Source organism: Anoplopoma fimbria, chromosome 24, assembly GCF_027596085.1.
Source record: "Anoplopoma fimbria isolate UVic2021 breed Golden Eagle Sablefish chromosome 24, Afim_UVic_2022, whole genome shotgun sequence".
NCBI lineage: Eukaryota > Metazoa > Chordata > Actinopteri > Perciformes > Anoplopomatidae > Anoplopoma > Anoplopoma fimbria.
In genome coordinates this window covers 19,670,575-19,690,411 of record NC_072472.1, presented here as the reverse complement: position 1 = coordinate 19,690,411, position 19,837 = coordinate 19,670,575, and the positions used below count along the sequence as shown (strand labels likewise).

The 19,837-nt window shown below is 38.4% G+C and overlaps 1 protein-coding gene across 2 annotated transcripts in view; it reads right to left on the bottom strand.

Annotated features, from left to right (window-relative positions):
* The window catches only part of amot (angiomotin), a 71,164-nt gene extending 51,958 nt beyond the window's left edge, over nt 1–19,206 (bottom strand). The window contains exons 1-2 of one of the 2 annotated variants that reach the window (XM_054625313.1): nt 18,897–19,206; nt 1,284–1,378 (exon numbers count right to left, since the gene is read on the bottom strand). The gene's annotated coding sequence lies outside the window, so the exon portion shown is untranslated. The remainder of the gene's footprint in view (nt 1–1,283; nt 1,379–18,896) is intronic. The other variant, XM_054625315.1, reaches the window with a different exon arrangement.
* Between the last annotated feature and the right edge of the window lie 631 nt (nt 19,207–19,837).

Here is a 19,837-nt window from a genome sequence, read left to right as displayed (position 1 = left end):
GAATTGCATTTGAAAATAAACCAACTATAAATTACTATTACAAAGTTAAAGGATAACATTTCGAACTGTTGATGGTTAACACTGACTTCAGAGTGGTTGAATGATTTTTGGGACTGTTGCAATAAGCACTAAGCTGGTTTAAGTTCTATTAATTAGATCAATCACAGTTTGTATATGTAAATGATTAATGCTCCATGCATACAAAAGTTTGTCACGGAGTTCCCAGAGGTTCCGCGCCTGGATCATTTTATTCACATTATATATGCTCCCATTAGGCAATATTATCTGAAAACACTCCAATTAATTAATTATATATATATATATATATATATATATATATATATATATATATATATATATATATATATCAAACAAGCCTGATGAAACCAACAATTTTGCTAAACTTCAAGCAGCTTTAAGGGTATAAAAATCTGGATGACCTGTTACTTCTTCATGATAAACTCAGACAAAACTGAAGTTATTCTACTCGACCCAGATCACCTTCGAAATCTATTATCTAAAGATATAGTTTCTCTAGATGGCATTGCCCTGGCATCCAGCACCACAGTAGCAGTGTTATCTTTGATCAGAATCTGTCCTTTAACTCCCAGATAAAACAAATTTCAAGGACAGCCTTTTTTGACCTACGTAACATTTCGAAAATCAGGCAAATCACGTCTTAAAGCGATGCAAAAAAAACTAGTTCATGTGTTTGTTACTTTTAGACTAGTTTACTGCAATTCTTAAATCTCTCCAATTGATCCAGAATGCTGCAGCACCTGAACTAACAAAAAATAAGGAAAAGAGATCATATTACTCCTGTATTAGCTTCTCTGCACTGGCTCCCTGGGAAATCCTGAGTTGAATTTAAAATCCTTGTCCTCCTCTGTAAAGCCAAAATTGGCCCGGCACTATCATATCTTAAGGAGCTTATTGTAACATATTACCTCCGCTCCATGAAAGCAGGGTTACTTGTGGTTCCTAGAGTATATAAAAGTAGGATGGGAGCCAGAGCCTTCAGTTATCAGGCTCCTCTTCTGTGGAACCAGGTTCCGGTTTCAGTCTGGGGGGAGACACACTCACTACTTTTAAGAGCAGGCTTAAGACCTTCCTTTTTGAACGCTTATAGTTAGGGTTGTCTCAGGTTCGCCTTGGTCCAGCCTCTAGATATGCTGCTATATGCCTAGACCGCCGGGGGACTACCGAGTATACACTGAGCTCCTCTCTCCTCTTCTCTCCCTCCATCTTTATGTATTCATGTGCTGTTTATGCACATTACTGACTTTGCTTCTTCCCCGGAGTCTTTGTGCTTTCTCGTCCGCAGGTTTCCATGAATCGTGGTTATATCTGGACCGTGGTCGTGCCTCCTGCTGTGGCCCTGCTGACACCAACTTATTATTAGTCACATAACTATCAACATTACTTATACCATCAATGCTTTTATTATCATTATTAACAGAGAAGGACTGTTTTTCTCCCCCTTTTCTTGTCTCTCATACAGAACACTGATGGGTGCTGAAATGTTGAGAATATTTTTATCCATTCATTTATTATGCATATAGGTGCACATACATGTATATCTACATAGTTCTGTCTGTGTCATGATAGTAATATCATGATAGTAATAGATAGTCATGTGTACATTCTGTACACATGGCATCTATTGCACTTCTGTCCATCCTGTGTTGCTGTGTGCTGTATATATCCATCCATTCAAAACATCCATACACAAGTTTAAAACTTAAAGAAACACTTAACTTTGACAAACACTGTGACCTGGCAAGCAAATTATTCAGAATCTAAAATGTCTAAACCAAAGTCAGTTGTCTGTTAGTTTTAAATTGCAAGTATGCACATGATTTGCCACACTGCCACATTCTTTGGTCATCACTCATTCAATCTTAGGCTTATTGTTCGGTTGTTATTGTTTCTGTGTAAAACTGTTTAGATGTTCCTTTTAGATTTGACCCCGGACACTGTTGATGAGAACACATTGCCAACTGCTCTGGAAAAAGGTTCAATTTAAAAACAACGAAATAGAGAAAGTGGGAATAGGAATGAATACCCCAATGAAAACAGATAAAACAAGATACACAAGATAAAGTAAACATACTGATAAGCGACTGATACTGTCCTGTTTGTGCTGGAAAAGAACAATACTGCAGGAAGTATGGAATTTCATCTTTTGTTTGCACGTCTTTGATGAAGCTTAAGTTGAAATGCATTCAGATTTTCGATTTCCTATTCACACTGTACAACTCAATTGATGGCTTTTCCCATTTTCTTTCACTTTCTTTGAACACCTTATAGCCCAAACTAAATTACAACTCCTACCTTGGTTTCACCTCCTCAGCATACACTTGTATTCACCTCTTATGCTGGTGCTATTTATTTTAGAATCACTGGCAAAAACGGTATCAGAAGTTAAAAAAAAAACTGTCCTACCTTTGTGTCTTCCTCAAGTATCCCTGTATATTCTCCTAAAATCGAACACTAGTGAAAAATAAGGAGGTAATCCAATGTTTTGTCTGTTTCACCGAGTCTCTCATTAACATCTACCTTGTGCATGTTTGAGGAAGCAAACCTTTTCCTTTTCCAACCCCCCTCTTTCCCTCATTCCAACAGTTGGGGCTGGGAGGAACAGACAGGTGAATCTGGCAACCATTCAGCACTGAGCCACTCCTTCATACCTGTGCACCAGTGTAACTACTTTACTAGCGTTTACTCTGCCAACCGTCAATATACTTGAGAGTTAAACTTGCCCTTTTCACTGCTTGTGACCTAAACAACAACCGGATGTACTGATAGATAGTGTTTCCTTCCTGTTATTATAAAAAATATATGTATCAGGCAGAATTTGACTTTCCCCTCAGCTGTTGTACACCACAGATACTTTCCTTGTTTGTTTTTTTTTGCATTTATATGCAGAAGGAAGACAGTCCAGTTCAAGTCTCTCAGGTCTCTTTTTGGTCTCCTTGTGTCTCCTGTGTTTCCTGTGTTTCAATCTGATGCAGCAAAACAGTGTCTAGACATGCGATTGAGACCAATTCTTAAACACGATGACATACACATCTGAATAAATATGACAGGAAAACATGGGATATACAGTCACATGACCTACAGCTCCTGCATACAGGCATTTGGACACATACAATTATCAAAGCTGCAGAGGATGCACCGTGGTCTAAATGTATATGGATTTTTTAAACGATTTGTTTAATAATTATTGTGGAGCCGAAAATGACTGATAATAACCCTAAAAATTAAGTTGTTTAATGTTCACTCTGACTTGATTTAAATCTTTATTATATCTTGGCCTGAGGGCAGACACACCATCATGGCCGTCTTGTCTTGTTCATGTAACAGGCAAAGTTCCTCTCGGTACGTCAGTAGGACAGTAACAGAGCCAAACTGCCAAAATGCCAATGTGCCCCTGTTTTATTTTGACAGATGCCTAAAGTTCTTTGTTGTACCGGCCTCATGACTCCAGCATCAATGAGGCTATAATGGACATAATGTCTTTATTTAGACTTTATTTAGAACATATCACTCGCATTGTATACATCAGGGGTGTCAAACTCATTTTAGTTAAGGGGCCACATACTGCCCACTTTGATCTCAAGTGGGCCAGACCAGTAAAATCATAGCATAATAACGCATACATAACGACAATATTTCTCTGTTTAAATCATTGGTGAAGGTTTTTGGATGATAAACCCTATTTTAAGGTCTTTCTACAATAAACTAGAAACATAAAGACCAAAAACTCAGACATCAGCCAAATAAACAGTGCGACCCCCAGTGGACTGATTAGGAATAGCAGCTACTATTATAGAAATGCAATTTATGTCTTTCTGTAATTTTCACACTTAGCAAAGTCATCCGGCGGGCCGAGCTGGACCCCCTGGTGGGCCGGATCCGGCCCGCGGGCCGTATGTTTGACACCCCTGGTATACATCACCATTAACAGCCAGTGTTTGTACAAGTTTGTATCAGTAAAATGCTTGGTTAGACACAATAACAAACAGACCAGATCAAGTGAAGTGTAAAGAAAAATGCACTTATAATAACAATCCGAGCCTCTCAATGGCAAAACAAGCACTTTAACTTGACGTACATTGACTGTGCGTAATTACACCAAAGGATTATATTACAGCCTGTTTTGCGGCTGCCGGCTGCAGCTCTCTTGCTCAATACTGAACCAATTTCTAAGATTGTTGACCCCCACTCCGAAATTAGCCTTTAAGTAGGAAAGTTTTCAGGATGAAACTAAACATCACGATGAGTGAGGAGCCTGCGGTATTGACATCAGAAGCAACAGAAGCCAGTAGAAACAAAGACATGAGTCAAGCTAAGTGGTGTCATTACCAAATGACAGATAGGAACCAAACTAAAAAAGTATTTAAACTGACAAAACAGATACAGGTTCAACAAGAAAGCTTCCAAAATTCCACACAATTGGCAGGATGAAGAACTTGTCTTTGCATATTCAATTAACGATCCTGCTGGGATAATAAAAACATCTTTATCTTGGAAAAGTTCAGTTACTTTCTGCTTCTCTTTTAGGAAACTCCCTGCATCACATTCAGTCTCATGGTACTGCCCATTAATACCACAGTTTTCTACTTCTTCACTGAGCAGTTTCGGCTAAGCTGCTGAAAGGCCATACTGGCGGTCACTGCAAATTCAATTCAGGTTATATTCAAACCAGCAACCTGTGGGTAATTGGGGAATAAATATAATCCCATAAAAAATGTGGGATCCATTTTTTTTTCTTTTTCCTTCTTATTTCCTGCTTTTAAAGAGAAAAATAAAATGATCTGTCTTTCCGGGATCTTGCCAGGGATGCGTTGATCCAACACTTTCATTCCCAATACCAATGGCTCAACTCAAAGTATCAACTAATACAGAACACCAAGGAAATACCAGTCCCCTCTTATTTATTCTTTGGTAACTCTTCGTTTTATTGTTATATGGTATGTAGATTAAGTAATAAGCAAGTACCATATTTGAAATTTCTTAATAACAGGTGCCAATTTACCCCAATATTTACCTCAAAATGTTTAAAAAAGTACTCAAATTTTTTATTACGCTCCTACTAATATGCAGTCATAAAAAAAAAATTGGTCATTTATTCGATTCATTTCCAGGAAAATAATACAATTTATTAAGAACAGATGCTTAATTCCCGGGTTGGCTAGTTAGTAGATAATAATTACTTGAGCATTGCACTACAAATGCCTAAATGCTCAACCAGGCAATTATTGTAGTACTCTCTGAAACGCCAAAGGACGTACAAATAAAATGTAATGTTGGTGCGGCTATTGCTCAGAGGGAACAGCGGGTAGAATGGTGCTTTAGAAACTACAATGGTGCTGTACAAGTAAAAGTCCTTTAAACTAGCGAGTCAACGAGTGTTACCTGCATAGCACCAAACACAAAATTCCACAACACCAAGGAGGAATTTGTATTTAACTGTAAACTCACATCTAATGTTCATTGACTTCTTTATATACAAGTCCTGTTATGAAAGAAGTAAACTATTAAATGTTAAATAATGAAACAAAGGTGAAATACCTTGTAAACATTTGACTGGCAAAATATATACTAAATTTGATATTTAAGACTTCCTGTTTCTAATGCATTTTAAATTGTCTGTCTCTGTCAAATCTTCAAATATGCATTTATCAGTGATCTATTCGTGAAATAGAAATAGAGAGATACTTCTAGAGCATTCGGCTGTTTGAATTTAAAAGTATTTTTTTTTTCCATGCAGAAATATTTTTGAGTTAACCATCTGATGTTTGGAAGCTTATGTTTTGTTGATGTGCAAATGTATGGGAAAAGTCGGATGTGTACCCAGTGAGTCATGTTGCTAGCATAGAATGTGTAAGCCATTAGCTGTCATACTTACTGAGTGCAAGCTAACTAATGTTACTTACTGCACTATTTTTTTTATGTATCAATTCATTAACCCAACTGGAGATAAATGATAGTGGGATGATAATGTTTTATAACTGTAACACAAGGTGCACTTAACATTTAAGTTATTTCAGATCCCAGGTTAGCAATTAGGGAGTTAGCTCTTGAGTTGTGAGTTAAGTAACGTTTCTCACAATGGTTAGCTAGATGTGATGAAAGTGCAAGGAACCCATTGTTTTAGTAAAGATCATTTTTTTGGGGGCTGGAAAAACACATTATTGAGGGTCTTGGGTTGCTTGAAAAGTTGCAAAAAATTTGAATTTTTCTACCCAACAGGGATTGAGCAATTTGGGATTTAGTTAGCTAATTAATATGTTTAAGGAATTTAGGATGCAAAAAAACTCAGTAACCTTTGCACCCAAGGTCACACTAGTCATTTTTAGGGCCTGAGCGGGGGACCTATGGTTCTTCCAATTATTATTATTAGGGCCTGAGCACCGACAAAGTCATAGCAGAGGATCTTTGCAAACGCCTCCTAAACAATAGGTATGATTGCTCTAAAATTGGCTGTGGATCATAACTGGACAAAGCTGAACTAAATATATCAAAAACTTCTTGATGGCTCATTGCCTTTAGAAGATATCGATCAATGAACTTAAAGAAGCGTTGCTTTGCATATAAGTTTCCCTAACTTCAAAACCATTGGGCCTATCATCAATTTGCAACATATGTCCACACAAGTACCTGAAACAACCCCTGAAACTTTTATTCCATTCAACCACTAGGGAGCACTACAGTAATTGTTTTTTTGCAATTTTAGCCAAATTTTCCTCTTTTTCCAGGCACTGTACTTTAACAAATTCCTCCTACAGAATTAATGCAATCAACTTTATATTCCATCCATCCATCCATCCATCCAAACTTTATATTTGGTCAAGAAAATCTAAAAGGCCTTTATGATGAAAAGTAATAAAATCATGAGTTTTCATGGAACGACCTTGACATGGCATGGCACCCATTTTGTGCCATGAAACAGAAAGTTGTTTTAACTCCAAGGTACATTGTCCAATCTGCCCAGCATTTATAAGGCATGATACTGGTCAAAGCCTGACCACTTTTCCATGCCAAAATTTTCACATGCTACGCCACAGGAAATTACAAGTTTTATACTTTCATGTACTCCTCCTAGCCAGTTGACCAGATCTACTTCACATTTTGTAGGGGAAGCCTTAAGACGTTGATGATGCTTGATTGTGAAAATTGTTTGAAATGCAAAGCTAATGTACCGAACTGTAACTTCAAATCTTATTAATTTCATATTCAATTTCAACTTAAATAGCTTAATTCATAATAAAAGTCAATATTAATCGCATTTTTGTATTTCCATTGCAGCTCACCACAACATATTTCACATTTTATCCATCAACAAATTATGAGAAAAGGTCTTGATAACATGATGAAACATTAAGGCTTGATTTACATATAATATTCAAATTCTCAAATCAAAATCAAAGGAACAGTATGTAAGATTGTGTAGCACCTAATGGTGAGGTTGTAGATAGCAACCAACTAGATACCCTCTGCTCACCCCTCCCTTTTCAAGCTTTTCGGAGAACTACAGTGGCCTTCAGGTAGGGATAGGTATCTTTAGGATTTTATTACTACTAGGAGCTGCTATTATTGATATACAATTATTTTTTATGACTAAATTATTGCTTGCATGTCATTTTAATAACAAATACATTCATAACAGGATAATAATTTATTTTCAATTTAGATATAACTAAATGTTGTTTCTAGAGCAGCAAGAAGCACACTGTAAAATGTAATTATGCTTATTTGTTATTTAAGCATATTATTCTATGTCAGTATAACAAAAGATTATTGAAGTTGTTGTGATAGCAGGAAATGTCTAGTTAAAAAACGTCTCAACTACAGAAAAAATGGTCACCTGAAAATCCACATCCAACTGAATTAGTAATGTAAATCAAATTGACTACCGAGGTAGTTGGGTGGGTGCGTGGATCAAAACTGCTGCGTCATCACATTTTGCGACGGTTATCAAAGTGCATTATGGGGAATTAGCTGTCGACGTTGACTTCGCGCCTGTACATCCCAGACCAGTTTCAGTTTTGGGTATAGTCATCGGTTCAGACTGTTTTTTAGGTTTGTGTAATCAAAATGGTTTGTATTTGTGATATATGAGCTGTTATACCATCTCAAAGCATAAACCAGAGCAAAAGTATAGTGCAGACAGATTACTAAAAACAATAAGAGCCTGTAAACAGTTACTAAACAAATACAAATTCAATAAGTGGCCAGTTAAGTTAGCTAAATAATGTTACAATCAACCAGCTGCCCGACCTGGCCAGTGCTCGAAAAAGTAAAAAAAACAATCATTTATTTTAAATAATTTCCGAGACACTGCTTTGCGAGCGACGTTTCAATGTCTACTCCACTCGCTGAGGCTTTACTCTTCTTTGCCCGTGTCTATCTCCCAACTTTAGCGGAGGCTGGTTTGAACTCGGAGATGAGAGTGACGGCTAATGTGCTCGAGCATCACCTGAACTGCAACAGATTGGATCACCTTCTACGCAGTCACCCGTGAAACTTAACCAAATAAGTTGAACAAATAATGCCTTGTCCTTCGCAATGAAAGATACGTTTTAAGAGTTCTTTATTGTTGAGTAATATAGTGATGTTCATAAAATGGCCTCGATAAGATTAGGCATTTCAATTGCTGTCTGTTTTTGTGCATTTTTTCAAATATTGTTAAAGGCTATATTTAAAAAAAAAAAGACCACTACCCCATTTTATGGAGCCCCTAATTGATCAATATTAAATATGACATTATGGAATAATTGAAATGTATTGAATTAACTAAAAAAAAGAAGGCCAGCTGTGTTCGCGGAACGGGAGGTAAAATGTGCCGCTTTTAATTTGTTTCCTCAAAATATATATATCTTAAAGATCTTGGTGACCAACATTGCATTTCATTATTTTTCATTAAATGTAATCAAAATTCCCAGCACTGTTAAAAAAAAAGCATAAAGACCACATCCAACAGATTGAAGCAGAATTTGCTCGCCTTACATTGGTTGCCCTGTTCGCTGGGCTGGACCAGTGTCTGTCAAGGTACCTTGAGCCGTATAAAGTTGAAAGTGGCATAATGGGCCTGACCAGGCTCAAAAGATGGCTCTATGATGATTTGTTGTTGCATTTTGTCAATGTTTATCAGTTAATGGAAAAGGGAGCATATGTTTTGACTGTATTGAACATCATACTTTCGGTATTTCTAAATACCGTGGTATAACTTAATAACTTAAAACCATACAGGCCTAGAGCTAATTGAGATAATAGAATACTGTCATCATGATTTGTGATTAGACCTTTAATATTTTAACTTTTCTAGAATCTGTAGTGGAAGGTTGTTCAGGAAGGCAATGTTTATTTCATTTTCTTATTAAAGTTGTCAAGAATCAGTCACTTAATGTAAAATGGCCTGTAGGTCCTGAAAAGCAATATCAACCCAAACATCTTGTCCTCTGTAGATTCTATACAAAAAAGTGGACTCCATTCCTTTACAAAATGGTAAACTGTAAAGATCTGTTCAGCTTTAATAGAATTGATACATATGACACATTATTTGGTTTTAATGGAAATGGAACTCACTTAGCTAGCTATCTATGGCACTTAGGTCAGGTTATAATAGGTGATCATATATGTGAAATGGTAATCCAGTGTCTGTCCAAACACAGCCTGTGTTGAATGTGAATTGTCATCCTTGGTCTTTCTGTGGTCCATGACTTGTACCCCTTCCCACTCGATGCTGACTGGTTTTACAGTCTCTTCTTCAGGGTTTTTGCCTTTTCCCCACAGGTTTTGCATTTTATGTCATACACATTCTTTAGGGTGTAAAACTAAAATCCTATGGCATTCATAGGTTTGTGGTAGGGGCATCAGCTACATCGGTTAAATGTAAGGACCCCAGAGAAGATACTAAATAACCACAGAAAAACGACAAATGTCTGTGAAGACAACAGCAAACCTGGACACTGTATCAGACGGGAAGATATCATAGGTCACTGGAAATAGTGTAATTGAGTAAATAAAAGTCAAGTCTAATTGTACGCGAGACAAACTGTGCTACTCTAGTTATCCTTATGCCATGGAGCTCTGAATACAAAAATGATTAAATATAAAGCCATGTCATTGCATTCAGTGGTTTATTCTTTTATTTAGAAAAAATTGGCATGTTTACTTTATTCTGAAAAACTCCCAAAACTAATAAAAGTTTAACCCAAAGCTACTTGCCATTGCCCTAAAGGCAACAGTATGCCTCTGTTATATATCAATTCATATGTATAATTCTATAAATAAATGTAGGAGACATTTAAATCATTGTCACCTATAATGAATAGAAATCACAGAAAAGATTTATTTAGTTAACAATTTCTACTTTAAATAAGAGATAAAATCCTAGACCTTAAGTACTAGAACAAACTAAAAAGGTGGTAAACGCTATTTTTGCTTCCTTTAAACTCTTGTGTAGGCTAAAGACGATGAGGACGTATCGACTGACTGGATGAAAGTTTTCATTATGATGGGTAAAGCAGGAGAAGACATATTCGACATGTCCGTGGTCCTTGAGGAAGCACTGATCCTTACTGATCGGAAGAATCTACCAAGCGCCATGGCCATGCTAATGGCTTTACTTTCTGTCCTTAACATCGACTATCCAAAGTAACTGAGGTACACATTCCAAGTTATTCAGAAGGATCTTCTGAACATTGATTGAGGACAGTGTCCTCACAAGTGTTTCTGTTTTTGGACATTACTTAATGGGCAGACTGCAGACAGTTTGCAGAGGAACTTGACCTCTGCATGAGACAATGTAACACAAAACTCTAATGGCTCATCTTATGCAAGTGCATCAGCTTTAAAATGGATAATTGTTTTACTGAAGTTCTTAATTGTGTGTTTTGCACTTAAATAAATGAGTGGAGAGCTCAAATATTTTAGAATGTTTGCATCTTTTCAAGCTACCAAATGAAAATGTTGTCAAGGTTTGAAACATTCAGTATTATGTTTCACAGTTCAGTCCTATTGAATTTATTGAAATTTTACATGCAGAAAAATGTAAGTTTTAAGTCTTTTTTGTTGTTGTCTATATTCAGATTCTCAGTTGTGAGGGAACAATGCACAATATTGATATTCTCAAAAAAAATAGCTATTTTATTTTTCGTTTTATGGTTACAGGTGATATATGGAATGTGCAGTTGAAGAAAATCCTGCACATGTAAAGCCTCTCATTCTTTAAAAAAAAAGCAACAACATTGTATACTTCCAATGTTATTCAGGTATACATTTCATATAGGAGGTTGAGAGACTGTTGAAAAAACATGTGCACCAATAAATATTCACAACTGGTTTGTTGTTGTCATGTTTCTCTTTGGGAAAAAAAGTGCTGAAGCCATTTATCATAGTTTATTGCAACACTTATTGTTAAATCCGTTTTTAATTAAAAATATTTAAATTAGATTTTTCAAATAGCCAATCTGAAATGGACTTTGAAGTTGAAATAACTGACAATGGAGTTAAACAAATTGAAATTGAATGGACTAACAACAAGGGGTATTTAACAATGACGCATTAGAAGAAGCCGAGCTAGAAGGTCATCTAGGTTTCAGACAAACATCTCCGAAAATGATGAGAAGATGATTGAAGAGAGATTTGCAGCAATGTTGATTAAGCTGAAAATTTACTCCATGTTGCCAGCAGTGCAGTCGATGTGCTTTTACAGGACTTGCCTTCCTGAAGAGTTCTGCATCCATGACTACATTAAATGCCATTGTTTTCAATCTCTTTCTTTTTTACAAAGTATCACTTTGTTCTTAATGTGACAGAAATTGAAGAATTGGCCTCTCTGACCCCTTGGCAAAAACAATTGGAGATCGGTGGAGTAGTAAAAAAACGACAGTGTTTATGCGAATAAAACTGCACAGCAAGAATACAAGTAATTTCAGGATGGAGACAAACCAGTTCCTATCGGCAGGGGAATTGAGATTAAGTGTGACACTTTATATTGATGACTTTGACGTTTGCAATCCCATGGGTACTTCCAGAAAAAAAAAAAGCACAAACTATGCGCAATGTACTGGATTTTTAGCAATTTATTCCCAGCCCAGCATTCCTCTTTCTTATCCATCTACTTGGCAGTAATGTGTAAAAGTAGCTACATCAAGGAATATTGATATGGCAAAGTGCTTGAACCTCTTTTGCGTGATCTGATTGTCTTGGAAGATCATCGGGTGTTAGTTTCACAGAATGGAAAAATTATTAAAAGGTACATTACATTGTGTAGCCACATATAATCTGGGTGCCCATGGCATTGCAGGCTTTGTGGAGAATTTTTCAGGAGAGTATGTTTGTCAAGTTTGCACTGCAAATTCCAGTAACTTTCAGACCAAGGAGGTTCTGTCGACATGATATTGTGGTCCTTTAGTAGTTGGTTGCTGGACCATGCGCTTTGAGGGCAAACAGTTTTTTCAAGGAAGTTGCTCGTCATATAAAGTGTTTCAAGAATGTTGCTTTAACATTGTCAAGGAAACACCAGCTGATGATTGCCATCACTTACACTCATCATGTTCAGAGAAACCTGGAGTTAAGTGTTAAGTTTATCGAGAGTTACTCTTTAGGTGCTAAAAGATGATGTATCATTTCCTATTCAGGAGATGTACCCAAACATGGCTTAAGTAAACATGGAAAAAAGTGCAGATTGTAAGGGGAATATCAGTAAAAAGGGAATGATAGTCATCCGTGGGTTTGCTGATGGGCTCCCTGAATTGGGAGAGATAAGGATTTGTGTACTTCAGGATACACTGAATTTTATTGTCAGGAGGTTATCAGCTTGGTTTAGAGAGCACTACAGGGTATTTGAACTGCAACCATGTCAGACTGGCAAAATGTCTCTGATACCTCTGATGACCCATTATATTTACTACGTCATGCATTGATTTAATCTGACAGCCTAAGTACGTCTGTACGTATTTCAGGACAATTAAGCTTTAAATATAAGTATTTATAAAAAATATATGATAAGCCTCATTAAAGTTACAAAAGTGCTTGATTTGCATTAGACTGTACAGATGTAACTAATAAAGTGGCGACTATTTACATATCTGGAAATGATGGCCTATCTAGGTATTGGTGTCAATTAAGAAACACCCCATCAAACTTTTGCTGGTAACCTTGGAACTCTTCTCTGGTTGGACTGGGGGAAAGCTCAGTGCACCTGCAGATCAAAGGAAACAGGGAAGAGCTTACAGATCAAAAAGGCAGTGGCACTATTTAAGACCATGTTGAGGACAAAACAAAATCAGTTCGCCTCAGGACAGTCAACTCAGGTTTAATTCTTTGCTCAAGGAATAAACTCTATTGCATCGAACTACGTTTCCAGTGTTTTCTTCAAACTTCATCAAGACTTCAATAGGTATTTAATATAAAATAAGCAGTAATTCAGGCTTCATCAACTGGCCCAGTCCGAACTTCTGTTACCCGATAGCACTGGAACTCCCCAACACATAATGAAGCAGCCCAGGCACCTATCGATTTGATTCCGAGTCATTTGACATAACAAGCTGTTCTTTTCACAATTAACAATATAGAGTTCTCTCTTAAATCAAATCCCCCTGTTATAGGCCATTAGCATTAAGTTCTCGTACAAAAATAACGCTTTCTGAAACACGTGGGAAAACTATGCATACAGTGCAATATTCTGTTGCAACGAATGTCACGCATAGTGTGCTACGTCTGTCCTACCCGCCTATCCTCAGTGATTCCATGACTTTAGCTTTGGTTCCGTTGTAGAGTGAGTGTATCGCTGTGTCCTTAAAAACGTTGAGACAAATTTTGTATCTCGTTTCCAAAGTGTCCATAGCGCGAAAGCTTTGATTCTCAATGACTGAGTAGGGGCCCAAATCTTTTGTAAAATAAATGGCAATCTTCTTGGTGATCGCTTCGCCCTCTTGCCCTCTGGCATTGCTGTGGACAAGATACTGGATGTGACAGGGAAACAAAAAGACTTTCGAGCCTTCCTTGACAGCCTATATACACTATATAGCCAGTTACCAAAAAACATGCGGGTGAATGTGCTCACAACCAACACATCACCCTCAGGATGGCTGGAAGAGTGTACAATGCATGCTGGGTAGCCTCTTCATGCAGGGCGGTCTCTGCAGTTTCTTATCCAGCCTTGGGGCAACATCTCCATGAGGTAGCAGGATGAATAAAGGGACAGCAGAGAAAGGGACAAATTCAAAGGTCTGCTTTCTAAGTTGTGCTCCATCAACTTCCTGAAAAGTCTTGGATTAATGACAGAAGTGCTGACTGAACTCAGGAACAGAAGGACCACACTCCCAAAGGCACATGACATCATGACCTATGTTGAATACACTTATTGTAAGTCGCTTTGGATAAAAGCGTCTGCTAAATGACTGTAATGTAATGACAATATATGTCAAACACATAGAAACCTTAGTATGTCCCAGGTAAAAATACAGTTGAAGCCAGCCAGGCATGGGAAGTGAAGGAATTCAAAGCAGAGCATTTAGGAGCAGGCAAGATTCCCAACATTAACTCTGCTCAGTTCATTCAAGCAGTGGCAGATAATATGAAAGAAAGACCCTTCACTACCACAGCAAAGAGAGCACCGGCCAGTGTCAAAGCCAGCCGAAAAGAGGCTTACAATAGCCTTATCAATCAAATGGGAGTCCTCAACCCTGACAACTGGGACAATGGCAATCCTTGATTTGGAGAAGATGAGGTGAGGGCTTTGTCTCGTGTCCTACATCTGAATGTACAAGAGGCTCAACTTGGTTCACTGAATATAAGGCGAGTGGAGGAAAAAGTAATCCTAACATGATGAAGAAGTTGCTAATGGCAGTGGACACACTATCCGCAAGTAATGCTGGTTGTGAGGGGGGGTTCAGCGCATTGAACAATATCATCACAGAGTATAGGAGTAAACTGGCAACAAGAAATGCAGCAAATCTCCTCTTCATGGGCCCTGTAGCGTCCACACTATACGGCGTTGTAGGGTACCGAAAACTGAGGAGTTCTAAAACGCTCCCGAGGATGGATAAGTTAGAAAACGCCGCGTTTTCCTGATAGTGTGGATGACAGAAAACGAAGCAATCCGAAAACGATGACGTAGGCACCCGCATTCGCTATTTGATTGGTTCTTAGCAGTTACGACATGTCCTTTCCTGATTCGTCAACCCTTACCACGTGACCCTTTTCCGGAAGAGAACAACAACAACAGCCTTGATACCGATCAACTACCAGGTTAATTCAACATGGATAATGTGGTATTTGTTACAAATGTTTGTACATAGATGTTCAAGGTATGCTTGATTGACAACAAGAAGCCTTGCATGTGTGGACGGAGATCTTAAAGATAAGATAAGATAATCCTTTATTAGTCCCGCAGCGGGAAATTTGCAACATTCCTTCACAATAGTAAAGAAAGACAAGATAAAAAAAATAAATAAATAAAATAAAATTAAAAAAGTATTATAAATAAGCGACAAATTTGCAGGCTTACAGCAGCATAGAGTAAAGTGCACACAATAGTAAAAGAAAGACAAGATAAAAATAAAAAAATGAAAAAAAAAAAACAAGTATTATAAATAAGCAATAAGAAACAGTAGAAAAACAACAATAACTGAAATATTATATTTACAGACAGAAAAACTATTTTAACTATTATTGCACAGGTTTTTATTGTCATGTGGTCTGCTGGGAGCAGAGTTGGTTGTGCAACCTGACAGCAGCAGGAAGGAAGGACCTGCTGTACAGAGCTGCCAGAGTGTCCCGCATGGGGTGAGAGGTGTTGTTCATCAGGGATGATAGCTTGGCCATCATCCTCCTGTCTCCCAATACCTCCACCGTATCCAGTGGACACCCCAGCACACTGCTGGCCTTCCTGACAAGCTTGTTGAGTCTCTTCTTGTCGGCTGCTGAGATGCTGCTGCTCCAGCAGACCACTGCATAAAAAATGGCTCCCTGCACTCCAAAAGACCTCAGTCTCCTCAGCAGATAGAGTCTGCTCTGACCCTTTTTATAAAGTGCATTTGTATGATTAGTCCAGTCCAGTTTATTGTTCAAGTGAACACCCAGGTACTTATAAGATTGCACAATCTCAATGTCCTGTCCCTGGATGTTCACTGGTTCCGGAGGACAGTGTTAACCCCGGTGGAAGTCTACCACCAGCTCTTTGGTTTTACCAGAGTTGATCTGGAGGCGGTTCCGCCGGCACCATCCTATGAAGTCCTGGTTCAGTTCTCTGTATTCCCTCTCATCACCGGCGGAGATGAGGCCGACGTTTGCAGAGTCGTCAGAGAACTTTTGCAGGTGGCAGGTAGCAGAGTTGTATGTGAAGTCCGATGTGTATATGGAGAAGAGGAATGGAGCCAGAACGGTTCCTTGTGGGGCCCCTGTGCTGCAGGACACCCGATCTGACTCACACTCCCTTATCCTCACATACTGTGGACGGTTGGTGAGGTAGTCCAGGAACCGTCCACACATGCGTTTCAGCATCGTTTTCGAAATTGCTAATCGCTCCAATAACAGCTGAAGCCAAAGAACCGCGAATCCCCTCCGGGTTGCCATTGATCACCGGTGTTCCCCTGGGTCCTAAGTCCCTACCTGCTAGAACAGTGGTTCTTAACCTGGGTTCGATCGAACCCCAGGGGTTCGGCAGACACACACTGCGGTCAAGTGAGCCGCCGCTTTAAAAATGAATGACCGTCTATTCCTTAAGGTGCGTTCACACCGAGCGCCCCGTTCGGTGTGAACGCAGCATAACGGTACGGTGGCTTGGGTAGCCCAAAAAGCACGGAGAAAGCTAAAACTTATGCTGCGTTCAGCAGATGACAGCAGATGTCAACGATGAATGCCTCGACGAAATCATTGAACTTCAGCAGAGCCAGCTTCAACAGCAACTCTTCGGAACAACAACGCTCTCAACGTTTTGGTGTCACCAAATCGTACCATACTCTCGTATTGCCAAGAAAGCCTTTGAGATACTCACACCGTTTGTTACAACATATCTTTGTGAGCAATCCTTTTCGAGGATGGTGGACATGAAAACTAAGAAAAGGAACAGACTTTGCTGCGAAAATGATATGAGAGTGGCACTTGCCAAGGTGAAGCCGCGCCTTTCTGAACTTGTATCTGAAAGGCAACAGCAAAAGTCACATTGATTTGCAGTAAATATTCACTGAGTTATGTTTTTGTGTGAAATTCATGTTTTGTTTGTCGACAAACCGATCCTCACAGCATCGTACGAAGTTGCGTACCTGATCGCAAATCATTCATTGAGTTATGTTTTTGTGTGAAATTGTTGGTTTTGTTCTTTGCACACTGATTTTGTGTGCATGATGTTTCATTTTGTGCACTAATAAAATATATACCTATGTTTTGAAGAAATCATATTTTATTTTTCCAATTACGAAGGGTTCGGTGAATGCACTGATGAAGCTCGCAGGGTTCAGTACCTTCAATAAGGTTAAGAACCACTGTGCTAGAACATCTATGTACAAACATTTGTAACAAATACCACATTATCCATGTTGAATTAACCTGGTAGTCGATCGGTATCAAGGCTGTTGTTGTTGTTCTCTTCCGGAAAAGGGTCACGTGGTTAGGGGTGACGAATCAGGGAATGACACATCATAACTGCTAAGAACCAATCAAGTAGCGAACGCCGCTGCCTACGTCATCGCTTTCGAACTGCTTCGTTTTCCGTCATCCACACTATTAGGAAAACGCGCCGTTTTCAAACTTATCCGTCCTCGGGAGCGTTTTCAAACTCTAAAACGCTGCATAGTGTGGACGCTAGGTGCAAACGCAGCAAAAGATATGCGGATTCATTTGAAGACGGGTTAGTGTGGATGTGGCCTAAGAAGAGCAGCCCACTTCAACAAGTGCCAAGGCTCACCTCTACTCAGAAGAGGATAACTACTTTACGCCTCTGTGGAAAATCTTGTAAGTGTTTTGCTTTAATGGGAAGTATCTTCCATTTTAATGGGCACATTGTAAGAGATATTTGAATCATCATTAAGTCTTCTTTTATTAATTGGCCCAATGTTTTGAAAATCAGAAAATTCAAGGGCAGAGACTTTCAAGCTGTTCAAATGTTTTTAATAAACTAAAATAAATAATTTGCTATACATGATGTTAAGTGTGTCTTCTTTCTTAAAAGGCTTTAATAAAATAAAATGCGTGTGTTCGGGGATGGATGAAGCTAGGGGTGGAAGGACAACATCATGAAGCTATGAAGGTTGGCGTAGTAGTACCGGCAAGAACTTTAATCTACTTTCACCCGTGTACTACTACTGTCTATGGTTACTGTGAACTGTTAAAACACTGTGATAGAAATGTACAGTTGAGAAGATTACAGTGAGCATGTGAACGTTCACAGCGAAACCTTGTAATACCAGTGGCAACTAAAACCCACTTCAATGTGTTTCCGTCTGACTGAGAACCCCTGAGAACCACATCACTTGTGTGGCACTCACACTGGAAAATAAGCAGCTAACAGAAGCGATTTTTGGTAACAAAGGCAAGGATGCAGTGAAGGATACACCCACCTACACTTCACATAATCCTAGCTTCAGTTACCGCTATTTTCAGAAAATTTCATAGCACCCATCACTGAATTAAGTATGAACCCCTGTGTGACCGACATGAAGATTTAAAAAAGCTAATTTTCTGAAACAACGTGTTTGTTCAAATAGCTTATCTTGATACTAGAAGGAAACACTGCTATAACAACATTCCTACGGCAACATGCGATTTTTTTTTTTTTTTTTTTTTAGTGAAAACTGCCTTTCAAAGTTTTCACTTAAGGTAATTCGCGTGGGGGGGAAAACTATTTAAACTTCCTAACAGTATGCAAGTTACAGCATTACCTTTCGATGGAGTTCTTCCGTTCAGTTTCCCGGTCCTTCATCACATTATTTTTTCTCCTTTCCTGAAAGACTGAAGCGACGTCCTCGGGCTTCCAGATAATCTCCCCCCCCTACAACAGTAAAAACTCGCAGCAGCTCAATGGTGGGTGTCGCCGCGAGTTTTAATCCTTACTCTGGGGGGAAATTAGCGTGTTTTTGCGGCTACAAAGTGTTCCGTCTTTCTCTGCAAATCTCATGTTTTACCGTAAGAAAAGAGAGCAGGAGAAGAGGCAGGAAGCCCCCCCTTCCCCCCTCCGCCTGGTCTGCAGTATCAGAAGAATGTCCAGCCCCGCCTCCTCGTCGCACTACTTTCTCCTACTAATGGAATCTGGAGGAAAAGTTTTTCGTTTCTTTTGGAGCAGGGAAATCCCTCCTCCGCTCTTCTCTAGGGTGTTTTTTTTTTAATCAAATAATTATAAAAGATGTTTATCCGATCTGCTTAGTGAAGTAACAAAAAGCCTACAGGACTAACTTAATGCCAAATTTATGACATTTTTTTTTTTTTTTTGCCTAAATATGAAATAAAATCGAATGAGTTCAATGACCAGATCTGAGTACACTCTCAACATAATAATAATAATAATGGCTTTAAAATAACATAGGCTAACTTTGGATGCTAACTTTATTTATAATTTTTTTTTGAGAATAAAAAGATCTGACAAATATAATGTTAGTCCGTTTATATAGTTAATCAAATTATTATGTCGGTTTGGAGGCTAATCTTGAACCAGAAAAAAAATATGAAAATGGAATATAGAAGAGTAAAAAAATAAAAATGACAAAGGGGCTTTTGTGAGTTTGAGCCCAGACTGGCCCCTACTGCTGCTTTCATGTGCTGTCGGAAATATAGCAATTTCAAAAGGTGAAAAGTATGTGGACAACGTGAATTAGGAGCAATTTTA